The sequence below is a fragment of the Trachypithecus francoisi genome, unplaced genomic scaffold (genome assembly GCF_009764315.1).
Source record: "Trachypithecus francoisi isolate TF-2019V2 unplaced genomic scaffold, Tfra_2.0 Lachesis_group8, whole genome shotgun sequence".
Classification (NCBI taxonomy): Eukaryota; Metazoa; Chordata; class Mammalia; order Primates; family Cercopithecidae; genus Trachypithecus; species Trachypithecus francoisi.
Window position 1 is genome coordinate 18,279,048 of NW_022681473.1, and position 20,661 is coordinate 18,299,708.

Here is a 20,661-nt window from a genome sequence, read left to right on the forward strand (position 1 = left end):
AAAAAAATACAAAAAGCTAGCCGGGCGAGGTGGCTGGCGCCTGTAGTCCCAGCTACTCGGGAGGCTGAGGCAGGAGAATGGCGTAAACCCGGGAGGTGGAGCTTGCAGTGAGCTGAGATCCGGCCACTGCACTCCAGCCCGGGAGACAGAGCGAGACTCTGTCTCAAAAAAAAAAAAAAAAAGGACAGAATTCTGACCCACAATCTGAAGGAACCAGCACAAGAAGCCAACCTACTATCTACACTAATGAGACAATGAAGTCAGACTATCTCTAGCAACGAGTCCAGGAAGCCAACAATAACCACTATAACAATAGGCTCAATTCACAATAGCCAAGATATAGAATCACCCTAAATGTCTAACAACGAAGATAAGGAAAATGTGGAAGCCGGGCGTGGTGGCTCACGCCTATAATCCCAGCACTTTGGGAGGCCAAGGCAGGCGGATCATGAGGTCAGGAGTTAGAGATCAGCCTGGCCAACATAGTAAAACCCCTTCTCTACTAAAAATACAAAAAATTAGCCAGACATGGTGGCGGGCGCCTGTAGTCCCAGCTACTCGGGAGGCCGAGGCAGGAGAATCACTTGAACCCAGGAGGCAGAGGTTGCAGTGAGCCGAGATCGCACCACTGCACTCCAGCCAGAGCAACAGAGTGAGACTCCTTCTCAAAAAAAAAAAAAAAAATTAGCCAACTGTGGTGGCACACACCTGTAGACAAGGCTACTTGGAAGGCTGAGGCAGGAGAATGGCTTGAACTCGGGAGGCAGAGGTTGCCAATACCACAACATTGCACTCCAGCCTGGGTGACAGAGTGAGACTCTGTCTCAAAAAAAAAAAAAAAGGAATATATGTATCATGGAAATTACCAACAGAAAAAGAGTAAAATCCTGTCATTTGCAGCAACATGAATGAACCTGGAGAGCATTATGTTAAGTGAAATAAGCTAAGCATGGAAAGACAAATACTGCATGATCTCACTCATGTGGAATCTAAGATGTTGTTATTAAAGTAGTAGAGAGTAGAATAGGAGTTACCAGAGGATGGGGAAGTAGGGTGTAGAATGACGGTGAGAAATTTGTCAACAGGTACAAGTCCACAGTTAGAGAAGAAGATTAAGTTCTGATGTTCTACATCATAGCTGAATGACTAGAGTTAACAATAATGTATATTTCAAAATAGCAAAAGAGAGTTTTTTTTGTTTTGTTTTGTTTTTTGACAAACAAAACGCTCTGTCACCCAGGCTGGAGTGCAATGGTGCGATATTGGCTTACTGCAACCTCTGACTCCTGGGTTCAAGCGATTCTGGTGCCTTAGCCTCCCTGAGTAGCTGGGATTACAGGCTTGCGCCATCTTGCCCAGTTGATTTTTGTATTTTTAGTAGACAGGGTTATGCCACGTTGGCTAGGCTGGTTTTGAACTCCCAGACTCAAGCAATTCACCTGCCTCAGCCTCCCAAAGTGCTGGGATTACAGACATGAGCCACCTCGCCCAGCCAAAAAGAGAGGTTTTTAAATGTTCTCATCACAAAGAAACAATAAATGTTTAAGGTGACGAATATGCTAATTATCCTGAATAGGTCACGATACAATTTAGACATGCATCAAAACATGAACCCCATAAATATGTATAATTATTATGTATCAATCATAAATTAAAAATGAAAACAAAAAACCACTGGCCCAAAAGAGCTAGGACTTAATACCCTACCATTTTGGTCCCCATGGCCTCCAACTTAGGACCAACTGAAGAAAGCCAAATACGCACCTCCTAACCAATCACACAGGATGCTCTGCTTCTAGTCAGGCTGCCTCTCGCTGCCCTATGCCAGGAGCCTCCAATTAGGGCAAACCTGAAACCTTGCGCTTTCCCCCCCAACTATAAAGCTTTCCCATTCCTCTGTCCGCTTCTGAGTCTCTGCCAAATGCAAATGGTAACAGCTGACTCTTTTGCTCTGAACAGCCTTTGCTTGTTCTCATCTGGGTGCTCTTTATTTCCATATTAAAAATAGCTTTGATGCACTTTGGGAAGCTGAGGCAGGCAGATCACTTGAGGTCAGGAATTTGAGACCATCCTGGCCAACATGGCGAAACCTTGTCTCTACCAAAAAATATAAAAATTAGCCAGGAGTGGTTGTACACGCCTCTAATCCCAGCTGCTCGGGAGGCTTAGGCAAGAGAATCACTTGAACCCGGGAAAAACATTATTTTTTTGAACATAAAAAAGTGCTAACCATCAAACGAAAGATTAATTATTAAAATTAAGAGAAAAGAAAATAAATTTTTGCTGATCTGCAAATCATGAAGATATTCTCCTATATTTTCTCATAGAAACATTTTGTTTTATTGCACCACTGCATCCCATCCTGGGCAGCAGGGTGAGACTCCATCTCAAAATAGATAACTAAAAATAGCTGAGTTGTAGCTCTCAACAAACAATATGTTGAAAGTATACAATTTAATACGATTTAACATACTTATGTATGGTAAAACCATCACCAAAAACAAAATAGTGAACCCCAATAGTTCCCAAAAGTTTCTTCATGCCTCCTAATTTTAGCCACTCCTTAATACTCCTTATCCTTAGGCAACCACTGATCCTTAATCTGCAGTTGGTAGAATTCTTTATCAATGGCTGGATGCAGTGGCTCACGCCTGTAATCCCAGAACTTTGGGAGGCCGAGGCAGGCTGATCACAAGGTCAAGAGATCAAGACCAGACTAGCCAACATGGTGAAACGCTGTCTCTACTAAAAATACAAAAATTAGCTGGGTGTGTTGGTGCATGCCTATAGTCCCAGCTACTCAGGAGGCTGAGTCAGGAGGACTCCTGAACCTGGGAGGCGGAGGTTGCAGTGAGCTGAGATCGTGCCACTGTATACCAGCCTGGGCGACAGACTCCGTCTCAAAAAAAAAAAAAAAAAAAAAAGAAAACTAAACTAAATTAAAAGAAAAAAAGAATCCAATCCCAGCACTTTGGGAGGCCGAGGCGGGTGGATCACAAGATCAGATCGAGACCATACTGGCCAACATGGTGAAACCCCGTCTCCGCTAAAAATAAAAATAAAAAAAATTAGCTGGGTGTGGTGGCACATGCCTGTAATCCCAGCTACTCAGGAGGCTGAGGCAAGAGAATCTCTTGAACCTGGGAGGTGGAGACTGCAGTGAGCCGAGATTGCGCCACTGCACTCCAGCCTAGCGATAGAGCAAGACTCTGTCTCAAAATAAAATAAAATAAAATAAAATTAAATTAAATTAAAAAATAAATAAATTCCAGGCAAAGTCAGCTGAGAAAATAGGTCAAGTGATTTCAAAAAGGTGATCAGAGGCCTGCTGGCACTTTCAGCAAAGAGTCTAGTCACTGATAGTGGCAAATGGTGATCCTGTACCAAAGTCCAGGATTCCAATATTCAGGCTTAGGAAACTAAAAAATTTCTTTCATTTATTTGTGGTCTTAATGAAGTAAAAGAAACTAATTTTATTAATTCAATCAAGGTTTTGGGGACAACACAAATTACAAGAGACTGTTTATATAGCACATATATATACATTTTTGAAACAGGGTCTCACACTGTTGCCGTGGCTGGAGTGTAGTGGCATAATCATAGCTCACTGTAACCTGGAACTCCTGGTCTCAAGCAATCCTCCTATCTAAGCCTCTCGAGTAGCTGGGACTATAAACTTGCACCACCATGCGCAGCTAATTAAAAAAAACTTTTGGCTAAGCATGGTGGCTCACACCTGTAATCACAACACTTTGGGAGGCAGAGGTGGGCGGATCACCTAAGGTCAGGAATTCAAGACCAGCCTGACCAACATGGCGAAATACCGTCTTTACTAAAAATACAAAATTAGCCGGGTGCAGTGGCGGGTGACTGTAATCCCAGCTACTCAGGAGGCTGAGGCACGAGAATTACTTGAATACAGGAGGTAGAGGTTGCAGTGAGCCAAGATTGCACCATTGCACTCCAGCCTAGGCAACAAGAGCAAAATTCCATCTCTAAAAAAATAAATAAAATAAGATTTTGGGGGGCTGGGTGCAGTGGCTCACGCTTGTAATCCCAGCACTTTGGGAGGCTGAGGTTGGTGGATCATGAGGTCAGGAGTTCTAGACCAGCCTGACCAACATGGTGAAGCCTCATCTCCACCAAAAAATACAAAAATGAGCCAGGCATGGTGGCAGGTGCCTGTAACCCCAGCTACTCAGGAAGCTGAGGCAGGAGAAGAGCTTGAACCCAAGAGGTGGAGGTTGCAGCGAGCCGAGATCCCACCCTTGCACTCCAGCCTGGGCGACAGAGCAAGACCCTGTCACCAAAAACAAAAAAATTTTTTTTTTTTTTTTGGTGACAGGGTCTTGCTCTGTCGCCCAGGCTGGTCTCAAACTGCTTGCCTCAACTGATCCTCCCACCCCCATCTCCCAAAGCGCTGGGATTATAGTTGTGAGCCACTGTGCTAGGCCCATGATTCCAATTTTTGAGAAAGTAGAGAGAAAGAGATGTGTCAAGTATAAGGATGTTATCTTTCCTAAAAAGATACTGTTTTGGGAAGTAAAACAGTACCAGATGGTTACCTGGTATCACCCCACACTACAAACTTTACGTATCATTCTCTACCACAGGGGCAAATGGTTTGCTGGTTCTACTGCCGAAAGTCTATAGAGGCACCTGACAACGTTATGTATTTGACTTTCTTCTCTTCAGACTTTGCAGACTACTTACTGCCACAATTCTTGTGATGGCCAAAATGACTGTCTACATTAAGGGTGGAGACTCCTTGATAGTATAGGTTTTAAGGCCACACATCAGCTGCTAGGAGACTAAGCCAAAGAAAAAGAGCTTTTAGGTTACCACTTACTTCAAATCAAGGCCACTTCACCTTTGAGCATTCTAGTCTCTCATTTACTGTGCAACTTTTCTGCAAGTTCTTCAAATTTCTTGCCTCTTTCCTGCTAATATGCTGAATATGTAAGTTCACGTGAGCTGCTTACTATCTTGTTATTAAAATTTTCTGTCCTAGGGATATAACCCAATTACTATGTATAATTTCAGGTTTTCACAAAAAATTTATGTAGTTCCCATTCATGAATAATTGATTAAATGTATCATGTCACTGTTTCTAAAATGCCTTCATCAGTTAAAAAAAAAATATACTCTATAATGTTCCCACAAATATTGCTATCCCTTTAAACTTCATCTACACTTATTGTCCCATGACTTGATACTTACAGGTTTTCTTGTCTTAGAAGTAATCTCATTTAATTAAGACCTTTCTTCATGACAAGACAGTTGAGTAATAACAAAAACTATTTATTGAACTTTAAATAGCAATTTCAATTTTGCAACATCTCTGCACATCACTTTTGCAAATAGAAATTGCTAACAAATAACACTTTGAGGTTCCCAAAGTGTAAGAGAACATGTATAGACTTGTATCAGACTAAATGCTTTTTTGTTTTTGTTTTGAGACAAGGTCTTGTTCTGTCATCCAGGCTGGAGTGCAGTGGTGCCATCATAACTCACTGCAAGCCTGGACCTCCTGGGCCCAAGTGATCCTCCCATCTCAGCCTCTCGAGTAGCTGAGACCACAGGTATGTGTCACTACACCCAGCTAATTTTTTAATTTTTTGCAGAAACCTGGGGGGTGGGTCGGGTGTCTCCGTTTGTTCCCCATGCTGGTCTCGAACTCCTGGTCTCAAATGATCCTCTCACCTCAGCCTCCCAAAGTGCTGGGATTATAGTTGTGAGCCATGGCACCCAGACCAGACTAAATGTTTTTGAACAATTACCAAAAAAACAAATTATCCCATTGTTAGATAATGCCTATAGATAATCACTGACTTCCAAATGCTGGACAGAAGATTCTATCACACTACTTAAGTGCAAAAGGTAATAATAAACGAATGGAAAACAACATTTGACTGGATAAGCAGGTTCTCTACATCTTTTACTTACTTTTGTACTGAAATTCTAATTTTAAATAAAGAAATAGGCCAGCCTGGTGGTTCAAACCTAAAATCCCAGCACTTTGGAAGCCCGAAGTGGACAGATTGCTTGAGCCAGGAGTTTGAAACTACAGTGAGCTATGATTGCACCACTGCACTCCAAATTAGGTAACAGAGTGAGACCCTGTCATTCATTAATTTATACTTACATACATACGTACAGGGTTCTACTTAAATAGGCAGATAAAAAAGACATATTTAAACTATCTTCCTAATCCTCAATTAAAAGCACAGACATAAAAAAGCTATAAATAAAACCCAAAGACAGAAGAAGAAATAACAAATCAAAGATGTCAACAAACTATTGGAAAATAAAAAGGGAACAGGCTGGGCGTGGTGGCTTACACACGTAATCCCAACAATTTGGAAGGCCAAGGTGGGATGACCTCTTGAGCCTAGGAGTTTGAGATCAGCCTGGACAACACGGAGAGACTCTGTCTCTACCAAAAAAAAAAAAAATTAGCCAAGTGTGGTGGCATGCACCTGTGGTCCCAGCTACTTGGGAGGCCAAGGCAGGAGAATCACTTGAGCCCAGGAGTTCAAGACCAGCCAGGGAACATAGTGACACTTTGTTTCTGCAAAAAAAGTAAGTAGCCAGGCATGGTGGCGTGCACCTGTAGTGCCAGCCACTGGGGAGGCTGAGGTAGGCAGACTGCTTAAGCTGGAAGGTCAAGGCTGCAGCAAGCCGTGATTGCACCACTTCACTGCACTCTAGTCTGGGTGACAGAGTGAGACCCTGTCTCAAAAAAAAAAAAAAAAAAAAAAAGCCTCTAATTTCTTGCCAGGGCCAAGCCTAAGTCTACCTATCAGCTTTCTGGATGTAGCAAGCAGAATGATAAATCAGGTAAACTGATTTTACCATATTTGTCTCCATTTGGCCTTTGTAACTGGTCCACTCACTCACCACGAAACACACAAGCGGTGTTTGTTATTCTGAATCTGGAGCCTTCCCTGAACCTCAGCTACCGAGAACCTCCAGTCTGGAACCATTACAGGGTTCTTGGTTCAAATCAGTTCACTTCCTGTTCCAACTTCATTTCATTCTCAGGCTGCTGCTGCTTCTGCATTGTTAAAACAGTTAAAATTCCTCCTCTAGGTTTCCTTCTCCCAAAAACGTAGAGAATCTCTCCTTCTCTACTTTTCCGGTTCTATTCTTGCATGTTTATATCCATTTTATTCCTTTACTATAATTTTATATGGCTTAAAAAGAAGTGGGGCCTAGTGGCACATACCTGTAGTACCAGCTACTCAGGAGGTTGAGGCAGGAGAATCACTTGAGTCCAAGATGCTGTGGAGAAATATGATCATGCCTGTGAATATCACTGTACAACAGCCTGGGCAACAGAGGCATGTAACAATTCTGCCTGTTACTTAGTATCTTTGGGAAGACAGAGCCTTAGGAGACCAAAAATAAAATAAATAAACAAAACAGAATAGATATATGTAGTCACCCTGTCATGTTTAACCAGAAATTTGTAATCAGTCAAAAGTTCCTGATATTATGGAGCTTGTATTCTAATAAGGGGGAAACTGACAATAAAAATAATTAAAATATGTTTGAAAGTAGTAAGTGCTTATTAAGATTAAGCAGGGTTGGCCAGGCGCAGTGGCTCATGTCTGTATTCCCAGCACTTTGGGAGGCCAAGGCGGGTGGATCACCTGAGGTCGGGAGTTTGAGACCAGCGTGACCAACATGGAGAAACTCCGTCTCTACTAAAAATACAAAAATTAGCTGGGCTTGATGACGGGCTCCTGGAATCCCAGCTACTTGGGAAGCTGAGGCAGGAGAATGGCTTCAACCCAGGAAGCAGAGGTTGCAGTGAGCAGAGATTGTGCCATTGTACTCCAGCCTGGCAACAAGACCAAGACTCTGTCTCGGAAACAAAAAACCTCCTTATGAATACAAACAGATGAATCTCACATAATACAAAGTGAAAGCAGACACAAAAATACACACTATGAGTGTGACTGCATCTATACCATGCTCTAGAAAAGGTAAATGTAGTCTCTTGTGATAGAAAACAGATCAGTATCAGACAGGTGCAGTGGTTCACACCTGTAATCCCAGCACTTTGGAAGCTGAGGTGGGTGGGGCACCTGAAGTCAGGAATTCAAGACCGGCCTAGTCCACATGGTGAAACCCCCTCTCTACTAAAAATACAAAAATTAGCCAGGCATGGTGGCACACATCTGTAGTCCCAGCTGCTTGGAAGGCTGAGGTGGGAGGCTCTCTTGAGCCCAGGAGGAGGTTGTAGTGAGCCAAGATCACATCACCGCACAGACACTCCAGCCTGGGTGACGGAGCGAGACTCCGCCTCCAAAAAAAAAAAAAAAAAGAAGAAAAGAAAACATCAATATTACTTGGGGCTGGGAGTGGAGGTAGAAATGGTAGGGAGAAAACTTCTACTGATAGGAATTTCCATGTTTTGATTGTGGTGGTGATTATAAGACTTCCACATTTGCCAAAACTTGTCAAACTGTAAATTTGTAATGGATATAATTTATTGTATGTCAATTACACCTCAATCAAGTAGATTTTTAACAAGGATTGCTCAGGTTGCTGTGTAGAGAACAGACTGTTAGATGTATACAGAACTAATCTAATATTAACAATGAACAGTTAACCAATTAATATTTCCTTGATTCTAAAAATGAATCCCAAATTCAGTTTTTCTGAGTAACAGTTCCTGGCAAATTAACAACATGGCTTTCACATGTGTATAATGCCTACTTCTACTTACACAAAGTCTATAAGCAGTAACCTCAAAACTATTACAGAAATAATAGAATGTTTTGTCTGCAATTAAAAAAAAAACAAGGCCGGGTGCAGTGGCTCACGCCTGTAATCCCAGCACTTTGGGAGGCCGAGGTGGGTGGATCACGAGGTCAGGAGATTGAGACCATTCTGGCGAACACGGTGAAACCCTGTCTCTACTAAAACTACAAAAAAAAAAAAAAAATTAGCCGGGCAGGGTAGCGGGCGCCTGTAGTCCCAGCTACTCTGTAGGATGAGGCAGGAGAATGGCATGAACCCGGGAGGCAGAGGCTGCAGTGAGCCAAGATCATGGCACTGCACTCCAGCCTAGGCGACAGAGCAAGACTCTGTCTCAAAAAAAAAAAAAAACTACTTCCTGACAAATACTCAACACTTTGGAGGCTTAAAACGCAGGGTTTTGTTTTGGGGTTTTTTTTTTTTTGAGACAGAGTCTCACTCTGTCGCCCAGGCTGGTATGCAGTGGCGCAATCTCACTGCAATCTCCACCTGCCAGGTTCAGGTGATTCTCCTGCCTCAGCCTCCTGAGTAGCTGAGACCAGAGGCACACGCCACCACGCCAGCTTATTTTTGTATTTTTAGTGGAGATGGGGTTTCACCATGTTGGCGAAGGTGATCTAGAACTCCTGACCTCAGGCGATCTACCCACCTTGGTCTCCCAAATGCTGGGATTACAGGCGTGAGCTACTAGGCCTGGCCAAAATGCTTTTTTTTCCTGCCTTTTTTTGTTTTTGTTTTTGTTTTTGAGACAAGGTCTCAGTCCTTTGTTCAGGCTGGAGTGCAGTGGCCCGATCACTAATCACTGCAGCCTCAACCTGCCGGACTCAGGTGAGTCTCCCACTTCAGCCTCTGGAGTAGCTGGGACTACTAGCATGCCACCACACTCAGCTAATTTTTTGTATTTTTTGGTAGACATGGGGCTTTGCTTTGTTGTCCAGGCTGGTTGTGAACTCCTGGGCTCAAGCAATCCTCCCATCTCAGTCTCCCAAACTGCTGGGGATTGCAGGCATGAGCCACTGCACTTGGCCTTAAAAATGCTTTTAAACGCTGGGCGTGGTGGCTCACGCCTGTAATCCTAGCACTTTGGGAGGCCGAGGTGGGCGGATCACGAGGTCTGAAGATAGAGACCATCCTGGCTAACATGGTGAAACCCCGACTCTACTAAAAATACAAAAAATTAGCCGGACGTGGTGGCAGGCGCCTGTAGTCCCAGCTACTTGGGAGGCTGAGGCAGGAGAATGGCGTGAACCCAGGAGGCAGAGCTTGCAGTGAGCTGAGATCGTGCCACTGCACTCCAGCCTGGGCGACAGAGCCAGACTCTGTCTCAAAAAAAAAAAAAAATGCTTTTAAATTCAGGCCAGGCATGGTGGCTCACGCCTGTAATACCAGTGCTTTGGAAAGCTGAAGCGGGCAGATCACCTGAGGTCAGGAGTTCGAGACCGGCCTGATGAACATGGAGAAAACCAATCTCTACTTAAAAAAAAAAAAAAAATTAGCCATGCATGGTGGCACATGCCTGTAATCTCAGCTACTTGTGAGGCTGAGGCAGGAGAATTGCTTGAGCCCAGGAGGCGGAGGTCATGGTGAGCCGAGATCACGCCGTTGCACTCCAGCCTGGGCAACAAGAGCAAAACTCCTTCTCAAAAAAAAAAGAAAAGCTTCTAAACTCATTTTTATCATGTCAGAACATGTAGGTTTTGAAAGCATTAAAATTAAGTTTATAATTTTACATTTCTCTTTATTTATTTTTTAAGACAGAGTCTTGCTCTGTCACCCTGGATGGAGTGCAGTGGTGCGATCTCAGCTCACTGAAACCTCTGCCTCCCAAGTTTGTGATTCTTTGGCCTCAGTCTCCCAAGTAGCTGGGATTATAGGCACCCGCCATCATACCCGGCTAATTTTTGTATTTTTGTAGAGATGGAATTTTAACATGTGAGCCGAGATCGCGCCACTGCACTCTAGCCTGGGCGACAGAGCCAGACTCCGTCTCAAAAAAAAAAAAAAAAGATCACCACAGGTGATCTTCCCACTGCAGCCTCCCACAGTGCTGAGATTACAGGTGTGAGCCACCACACCTGGCCCGGGCTAATTTTCTTTTTTTTTTTTTTTGAGACGGAGTCTTGCCCTGTCGCCCTGGCTGGAGCGCAGTGGCCGGATCTCAGCTCACTGCAAGCTCCGCCTCCTGGGTTTACGCTGTTCTCCTGCCTCAGCCTCCGGAGTAGCTGGGACTACAGGCGCCCGCCACCTCGCCCGGCTAGTCTTTTGTATTTTTAGTAGAGACGGGGTTTCACCGTGTTAGCCAGGATGGTCTCGATCTCCTGACCTCGTGATCCGCCCATCTCGGCCTCCCAAAGTGCTGGGATTTACAGGCTTGAGCCACCGCGCCCAGCCTAATTTTCTTATTTTTAGTAGAGATGAGGTTTTGCCATGTTGGCTAGGCTGGTCTCGAACTCCTGGCCTCAAGTGATCCATCCGCCTCGGATTCCGACAGTGCTGGGATTACAGGATTACCATACCCAGTCTTATTTCCTAAGCTAACAGTGGAAGAGCAGAGACAATCCTTTCCTGACAGTCCTTTTTTTCTATAGCAAACGTTCACATCTTCCTCCTAATACTTTGGCTTCAGAGGTAACTGTGCAATAAATGAAGATGGGAAAACACTTCTTTATAGTATAATGCAATAAGTAAATGTAAGAAGAATAGTAGACTTAGAAAATGACAATTTTGTAACCATTATAGGAATAACTGGTTCAAGCAAGTCACCAAGGAACACTAAAATTTCTGGGTGAAACTTTCTTTATAAATGAGATATTTACACAATCTATGGGAACACAGGTCACTACTTATTAATTACAAAGAGAATCCTGGTGGACACAATCTTAACAAAGTCGTCAAAGATAACATACTGATATTGGGGCTCAGAAATCAATATCCAGGCAGGGCAATCCCAGCACTTTGGGAGGCTGAGGCGGGTGGATCACCTGAAGTCAGAAGTTTGACATCAGCCTGGCCAACATGGTGAAACCCTGTCTCTACTCAAAAAATAAGCTAGGCGTGGTGGTATATGGAGGCTGAGGCAGGAGAATCACTTGAACCCAGGAGGTGGAGGTTGCAGTGAGCTGAGGCTGCGCCACTGCACTCCAGCCTGGGCAACAAGAGCAAAACTTTTGTCTCAAAAAACAAAAGAAATCAATACCCCCTATGCTCAACCAAAGAAACCTCAAGGTATCTCTGATACCTCACTCCATCCACACACCTTCTCTTCCAAAGCATACAGTAGCTTAAGTTCCTTTATGCGCCTAAAATACAGACCCTCCCAAAGGAACAACTGTTTTTCTTCTGTATGCTGTGACACCAAGAATGTAACCACACCTAAATGGACTCTTTTACAAGATAATGTACAAGTTAATCTCTGTTCCCTGATCCATTCATTCTCCCTAGTAATCCCCTCGGCAGAATTCCTCTTCTCCAGGTTTCCATAACTTGTTTTGCCAGAATGGTATATAACCTTCTGAACCACCTGGGGGGATAAGCAATCACTCTGTGATAAATTTGTATGTCTTGGACAGCTCAGTGACTCATACCTATAATCTCAATACTTTAGGACCCCGAGGCAGGAGGACAGCTTGAGCTCAGGAATTCAAGATCAGGCTGGGTAACACTTATCTACAAAAATACAAAAAATGGGCTGGGTGTGGTGATGCTCGCCTATAGTCCCAGCTACTCAGGAGGCTGATGTGGGAGGATCACTTGAACTCAGGAGGTTATGGCTGCAGTGAGCTGTGATCATGTCACTGCAACTCTAGCCTGGGTGACAAAGCAAAACCCTGTATCAAAAAGAAAGAAAGGAAAGAAAAAAAGGAAAGAAAGGAAAGAAAGGAAGAAAGCAAGAAAGCAAGCAAGCAAGCAAGAAAGAAAGAAAGGAAGGAAGAAAGAAAGAAAGAAAGAGGATGCTATAGCAAAAGTACCTTAGGGAAAAAAATCTGTATGCCTTTTTTTCCAATTCATATGCCTTTTGTGAGTTGGTTTTTATTTTTTGGTAGCAACATGATCTTGTATGTTGTCCAGGCTGGTCTGGAACTCCTGGCTTCAAGTGATCCTCCCATCTTGGCCCCCTAAAGTGTTGGAATTAGGAACCTGGCCTTGTGCATGAGTTGATTATCTTTTGGAGACAAGGTCTTGCTCTGTTGCTTAGGCTGCGATGCGGTAACACGATCAGGGCTCACTGTAGCCTTGAGCTCCCAGGCTCAAGCAGTCCTCCCACTTCAGCTGGGACTACAGGTACACAACACCACGCCCAGGTAATTTTTTATTTTTTTGTACAGACAGAAACTCACTATGTTGCTCAGGCTGTTCTCAAACTCTTGCACTCAGGCAATCCTCTCACCTCAGCCTCCCAAAGTGCTAGGATTACAGCACGAGCAATCATGCCCAGTCAATGAGCTAACGAGCTGATTTTTTCAAGGGTGAAGGGGAACTTTCACCTTGGCCTGGACAACAACTGAAGAAACTGATGTCCCATCCCTTCTGATGTGATGTATTACTTACATAACTTTCTTGCTAAAACTGTATGACCTGAAACTAACCATGAGGAAGTGACTGGACAAGCTCAAATTGAAAGACAGGACATTTAATAATATCATCGGATCGTCACTCTTCAAAAACGTCACTGTTATAAAAGACCAAAAACAGAAAAATCTGAAGAACCATTTTAGATTAAAGGAGAATAAAGTATGATAACTAAATGCAAAGCTAAAGCTTGATTCTGGACTGGTTCCTGGATTTTCTAAAAAGTTTCTGTTAACGACAGTGTTGAAACAACTGGAAACATTTGAACCCAACTGTATACCAAGTAACAGTATTGCATCAATATTAAATTTCCTGAATTTGGCTGCTTACAGTGGCTCAGGCCTGTAATTCCAGCACTTTGGCAGGCTGCGGCGTGTGAACACTTGAGGTCAAGAGTTCCAGACCAGCCTGGCCACCATGGTGAAACACTTTCTCTACTAAAAATACAAAAATGAGCCGGGTGTGGTGACGCATGCCTGTATTCCCAGCTACTCAGGAGGCTGAGGCAGGAGAATCATTTGAACCCGGGAGGTGGAGGTTGCAGGGAGCCGAGACTGCGCCACTCTACTCCAGCCTGGGCGGCAGAGCGAGACTACATCTCAAAAAAAAAAAAAAAAAAAATTTTCGAATTTGATAAAATTACATTTTAGTCCACACTCTTATTAATAAGAGATATAAGTAACATCTCTCAAGGGTTCAGAAAAAAAAAATAAGAGTGTGTAAACACAACGCAAAAATAAGAGTTACACAATATATAGGAGAAAGAAATGAAGTAACGTGGTAAAGAGTGAACAATGTACAAATCTAAGGCAAGAGTACATAAAAATTCACTGTAATATTCTTCCAACTTTTCTGTAGATTTGAATTTAAAAAAATCAAATTAACAAAAAAACTAGTTGTCAGCCGGGCGCGATTGCTCAGGCCTGTAATCCCAGCACTTTGGGATGCCAAGGCGGGCAGATCATCTGAGGTCAGGAATTCGAGACCAGCCTGGCCAACACGGTGAAACCCCACTTCTACTAAAAATACAAAAATTAGCTGGGTGTGGTGGTGCACACCTGTAATCCCAGCTACTTGGGAGGCTGAGGCAGGAGAACTGCTTGAACCTAGGAGGCGGAGGTTGCAGTGAGCCAAGATCATGCCACTGCATTCCAGCCTAGGTGACAGAGACAGACTCCATCTCAAAACAAAACAAAACAAAAAACAAAACTAGTTGCCATCATATAGTCCATAATACAGTGGAGAAAAACTTTCATCCAGCATAAAGGTCTTCTAAAATTAGGTCTCTTTCTTTATGGACGTACTTCAAATACATTTTTCTTTTTTTTGAGACGGAGTCTCGCTCTGTCACCCAGACTGGAGTGCAGTGGCGCGATCTCGGCTCACTGCAAGCTCTGCCTCCCAGGTTCACGCCATTCTCCTGCCTCAGCCTCCCAAGTAGCTGGGACCACAGGTGCCCACCAACCACGCCTGGCTAATTTTTTGTGTGTTTAGTAGAAATGGGGTTTCACTGTATTAGCCCAGACAGTCTCCTGACCTCGTGACCCGCCTGCCTCGGCCTCCCAAAGTGCTGGGATTACAGGTGTGAGCCACTGTGCCTGGCCCAAATACCCTTTTTCAAACAGATAGAATGATGACTCTAGCTGTACTTCCAAGATTTCATCACAGCATATCCTTGCCTTAGAATGAAAGTGGCACTTGAACCACGGCCAGTCCACTACAGCCAAATCTAAAATAAATATACACATATAGTGTATATAAACAAAATTGCACCCCAAAGATGACAGAGTTTTGTCAGTTTTGTCACAGCTTGTGAATTCTGTTCACCAAGTGTTGGAATCTAATCTGCGGTGCCCCTAAAATAGCACGTACAAGTTTTGGATATGAAAAAGAGCAAAGAGAAAAATATACGTTATAAAAGCAGAACATACATGTATCAGTTTTTGGATACTAAATGACAACTTTGTTTCTCCCTTTTGAATCAGCAGACACCATGGATTATATATTTTTTTCCCTTCAGTAGTGAGCAGTTTGCGTGTACAGAGAAAACGGACTTACAAAAACTTGCAGCAGTAGTTTCTTCTTGCTTTTAAAATTTCGTTTTTGCCGGGTGAGATGGCTCACGCCTGTAGTTCCAGCACTTTGGGAGGCCGAGGCGGGCGGATCAGGTCAGGAGATGGAGAACATCCTGGCTAACACGGTGAAATCCCGTCTCCACTAAAAATACAAAAAATCAGCCGGGGCCGGGCGCGGTGGCTCAAGCCTGTAATCCCAGCACTTTGGGAGGCCGAGACGGGCGGATCACAAGGTCAGGAGATCGAGACCATCCTGGCTAACACGGTGAAACCCCGTCTCTACTAAAAGATACAAAAAACTAGCCGGGCGAAGTGGCAGGCGCCTGTAGTCCCAGCTACTCCGGAGGCTGAGGCAGGAGAATGGCGTGAACCCTGGAGGCGGAGCTTGCAGTGAGCCGAGATCGCGCCACTGCACTCCAGCCTGGGCGACAGAATGAGACTCCGTCTCAAAAAAAAAAAAATTCGTTTTTGGTTTAGATTGTGAATGTATGAAGTAAGGGAGTGAATCAGTTTCTTGTTTACATTTTTTCACCTTTTAAACAACAAAAAATTCTTTAAATATTTTAATGCATTCTTGGCCGGGCACGGTGGCTCACGCCTGTAATCCCAGCACTTTGGGAGGCCGAAGCGGGCAGATCACAAGGTCGGGAGATGGAGATCATCCTGGCTAACACAGTGAAACCCCGTCTCTACTAAAAATACGAAATTAGCTGGATGTGCTGGCGGGCGCCTGTAGTCCCAGCTACTCGGGAGGCTGACGCAGGAGAATGGCATGAACCTGGGAGGCGGAGCTTGCAGTGAGCCGAGATTGCACCACTGCACTCCAGCCTGGGCGACAAAGTCAGACTCCATCTCAAAAAAAAAAAAAAATATATATATATATATATATTTTAATGCATTCTTTTGAAGAGGCAGATGTTTGGTAATTTTATGGCTCCCAGAGCATATATTCAATTGGTGCATGTTGTGGGAGGGGGAAATGGAAATTAAATGAAAACATATGGCTTTGGTCATGTCAATCTGTAAGACACATCAGTAAGGCCGGGCGCAGTGGCTCAAGCCTGTAATCCCAGCACTTTGGGAGGCCGAGGCGGGTGGATCACGAGGTCAGGAGATCGAGACCCTCCTGGCTAACACGGTGAAACCCCGTCTCTACTAAAAATACAAAAAACTAGCCGGGCGCGGTGGCGGGCGCCTGTAGTCCCAGCAACTTGGAGGCTGAGGCGGGAGAATGGCGGGAACCCGGGAGGCGGAGCTTGCAGTGAGCCGAGATCGCGCCACTGCACTCCAGGCTGGGCGAAACAGCGAGACTCCGTCTCAAAAAAAAAAAAAAAAAAAAAGACACATCAGTAAAACGGTTATTATGCTCGGTTGGTTTTGTTTTTTTTGTTTTGCGTTTTGTTTTTTGGTGATGTGGCTTAAATGCAATAGTTTCTTTTTTGGGACGTATTTCACCAATTAAAGACTAGAAGGGTACACACAAATTTTTTTTTTAATTCCATAGATAAGATACATTAAAAAAGAAATCTTCTGATGTTTTGTAGCTGTAACTAAATTATGGTATAAATGCGCACTATTGTGAAAAGGAGCAAAGTGGTTTTGGGTTTTTGTCGTTTGTTTGTTTTGCTTTGTTTTTTTCTTTTTGAGATGGAGTCTCCGCTCTGTCACCCAGGCTGGAGTGCAGTGGCGCGATCTTGGCTCACTGCAAGCTCCGCCTCCTGGGTTCATGCCATTCTCCTGACTCAGCCTCCTGAGTAGCTGGGACTACAGGCGCCCGCTACCATGCCCGGCTTTTTTTTTTTTGTATTTTTAGTAGAGACGGCGGTTTCACCGTGTTAGCCAGGATGATCTCGATCTCCTGACCTTGTGATCCGCCCGCCTCGGCCTCCCAAAGTGCTGGGATTACAGGCATGAGACACCGCGCCTGGCCTTTGCTTTGTTTTTTAACAGATTAAAATGTTTCTGGATTAAAAAAAAAGAATGAAGGTGGCAAAGACTTTAATGCATTAAGCCATGATAAACATGAGTGAGACCAGGCGCGGAGGCTCATGCCTGTAATCCTAGCACTTTGGGAGGCTGAGACAGGTGGATGGCTTTAGTCCAGGAGTTCAAGACCACCCTGGGCAATATGGCGAAACCCCATCTCTACCAAAAATACAAAAAGTAGCTGAGTGTGGTGGAATGTGCCTGTAGTCCCAGCTACTCAGCAGGCTGAGGCAGGAGAATCCCCTCAACCCAGGAGGCAGAGGTTGCAGTGAGCCAAGATCACATCATTGCACTCCAGCCTGAGCAACAGAGCAAGACTTTGGCAAAAAAAAAAAAAAAAAAAAATCTCTGAAGCAGGCCATGTACAGTGGCTCATGTCTGTAATCACAGCACTTTGGGAGGCTGAAGCAGGTGGATTACCTGAGGACAGAAGTTCAAGACCAGCCTGACCACCATGGTAAAACCCTGTCTCTACTAAAAATGCAAAAAATTAGCCAGGTGTGGAGGCAGGCACCTGTAATCCCAGCTCCATGGGAAGCTGAGGCAAGAGAATCGCTTGAACCTGGGAGGCAGAGGTTGCAGTAAGCTGAGATTGCTTTACTGCACTCCAGCCTGGGCAACAGAGCAAAACTCCATCTCCAAAAAAAAAAAAAAATCTTAAGTAGCCTTTCTTCAACAGGGTGGACTGAACTAATGCTGTCAGTTCCCCCGTCACTACAAACACATAAAGATGTAGATAAAATGACAATAAAAATGTTCTGACACACAGCTGAACTAGAAAAACGGGAGATATCCCAGATTCCATACAGAGTACAATGAAAGCTACAGACGTAAGAGAAATCTGATGCCAGGGAACTGAGGCCTACAAGGGACAAGGGTTAGGTCCTTTTGACAAACATATGAGAGTAAGAATAGGGTTGGGAGATATGACCTTAACCTTATAGGCAGGTAAAAGCACTGTACCCTGCATAAAGCCCCGAAGCCAAGTGCTCCTTTCCTTGATCACAGATGCTCAAAGAATCCTGGAGAAGCCACAAAGAGGTCTGCCATCTATCATGGCAATGTTGAGAGGTGGGCAAGTTCCTCTCAAAACATTAAAAGCACAAGTCAGAAGAGCACATAAATGTAAGATCCATAATCAAACTACCTACATGCATAAGGAAATGAAAACCCAAGATATTAACCTAAAACTTAGTTTAGAAACACTGAAACCCCAAGAAACAGACAGAAACAAGACTGAATAGCTTGGGAGAAGCTTTCACAGCTCCGAATCCACAGCCTACTGCCAGTACACACCCGTAACTCTTCCCCCCCACTCTTAAGTAGACAAATTCATCCTTTTATAAACTACAGACTTCATGTAAAAAGAAAGTATCAACAACTCAAAATAATAAGCAAATATGGCTGGGCGCGGTGGCTCATGTCTATAATTCCAACACTTTGGGAGGCCGAGGTGGGTGGATCACTAGGTCAGGAGTTGGAGACCAGCCTGACCAACATAGAGAAACCCCGCCTCTACTAAAAATACAAAAATTAGCCGGGCGTGATGGTGCGCACCTGTAACCCCAGTTACTCAGGAGGCTGAGGCAGGAGAATCGCTTAAACCTGGGAGGCAGAGGTTGCAGGGAGCTGAGATTGCGCCACTACACTCCAGCCTGGGCAACAGAGCAAGACTCTGTATTAAAAAAAAAAAAAGAGGCCGGGCGCAGTGGCTCAAGCCTGTAATCCCAGCACTTTGGGAGGCCGAGATGGGCGGATCACGAGGTCAGGAGATCGAGACCATCCTGGCTAACACGGTGAAACCCTGTCTCTACTAAAAAAATACAAAAAACTAGCCAGGCGTGGTGGTGGGCGCCTGTAGTCCAGCTACTCAGCAGGCTGAGGCAGGAGAATCCCCTCAACCCAGGAGGCAGAGGTTGCAGTGAGCCAAGATCACATCATTGCACTCCAGCCTGAGCAACAGAGCAAGACTTTGGCAAAAAAAAAAAAAAAAAAAAAATCTCTGAAGCAGGCCATGTACAGTGGCTCATGTCTGTAATCACAGCACTTTGGGAGGCTGAAGCAGGTGGATTACCTGAGGACAGAAGTTCAAGACCAGCCTGACCACCATGGTAAAACCCTGTCTCTACTAAAAATGCAAAAAATTAGCCAGGTGTGGAGGCAGGCACCTGTAATCCCAGCTCCATGGGAAGCTGAGGCAAGAGAATCGCTTGAACCTGGGAGGCAGAGGTTGCAGTAAGCTGAGATTGCTTTACTGCACTCCAGCCTGGGCAACAGAGCAAAACTCCATCTCCAAAAAAAAAAAAAAAATCTTAAGTAGCCTTTCTTCAACAGGGTGGACTGAACTAATGCTGTCAGTTCCCCCGTCACTACAAACACATAAAGATGTAGATAAAATGACAATAAAAATGTTCTGACACACAGCTGAACTAGAAAAACGGGAGATATCCCAGATTCCATACAGAGTACAATGAAAGCTACAGACGTAAGAGAAATCTGATGCCAGGGAACTGAGGCCTACAAGGGACAAGGGTTAGGTCCTTTTGACAAACATATGAGAGTAAGAATAGGGTTGGGAGATATGACCTTAACCTTATAGGCAGGTAAAAGCACTGTACCCTGCATAAAGCCCCGAAGCCAAGTGCTCCTTTCCTTGATCACAGATGCTCAAAGAATCCTGGAGAAGCCACAAAGAGGTCTGCCATCTATCATGGCAATGTTGAGAGGTGGGCAAGTTCCTCTCAAAACATTAAAAGCACAAGTCAGAAGAGCACATAAATGTAAGATCCATAATCAAACTACCTACATGCATAAGGAAATGAAAACCCAAGATATTAACCTAAAACTTAGTTTAGAAACACTGAAACCCCAAGAAACAGACAGAAACAAGACTGAATAGCTTGGGAGAAGCTTTCACAGCTCCGAATCCACAGCCTACTGCCAGTACACACCCGTAACTCTTCCCCCCCACTCTTAAGTAGACAAATTCATCCTTTTATAAACTACAGACTTCATGTAAAAAGAAAGTATCAACAACTCAAAATAATAAGCAAATATGGCTGGGCGCGGTGGCTCATGTCTATAATTCCAACACTTTGGGAGGCCGAGGTGGGTGGATCACTAGGTCAGGAGTTGGAGACCAGCCTGACCAACATAGAGAAACCCCGCCTCTACTAAAAATACAAAAATTAGCCGGGCGTGATGGTGCGCACCTGTAACCCCAGTTACTCAGGAGGCTGAGGCAGGAGAATCGCTTAAACCT

At 44.3% G+C, this 20,661-nt stretch overlaps 1 protein-coding gene across 17 annotated transcripts in view; it reads right to left on the reverse strand.

Annotated features, from left to right (window-relative positions):
- Positions 1–20,661, reverse strand: part of ATG13 (autophagy related 13) — a 67,152-nt gene that overhangs the window by 42,232 nt on the left and 4,259 nt on the right. For 10 of the 17 annotated variants that reach the window (XR_004435744.1, XR_004435742.1, XR_004435743.1 and 7 more), the window contains one exon: positions 7,229–7,284. The exons of 3 other annotated variants lie outside the window; for them this stretch is intronic. The gene's annotated coding sequence lies outside the window, so the exon portion shown is untranslated. Of the gene's footprint in view, positions 1–4,849; positions 4,870–7,228; positions 7,285–15,396; positions 15,556–20,661 lie in introns of those variants that run through there. 4 more of the 17 variants (XM_033204880.1, XM_033204879.1, XM_033204882.1 and 1 more) reach the window with 3 other exon arrangements.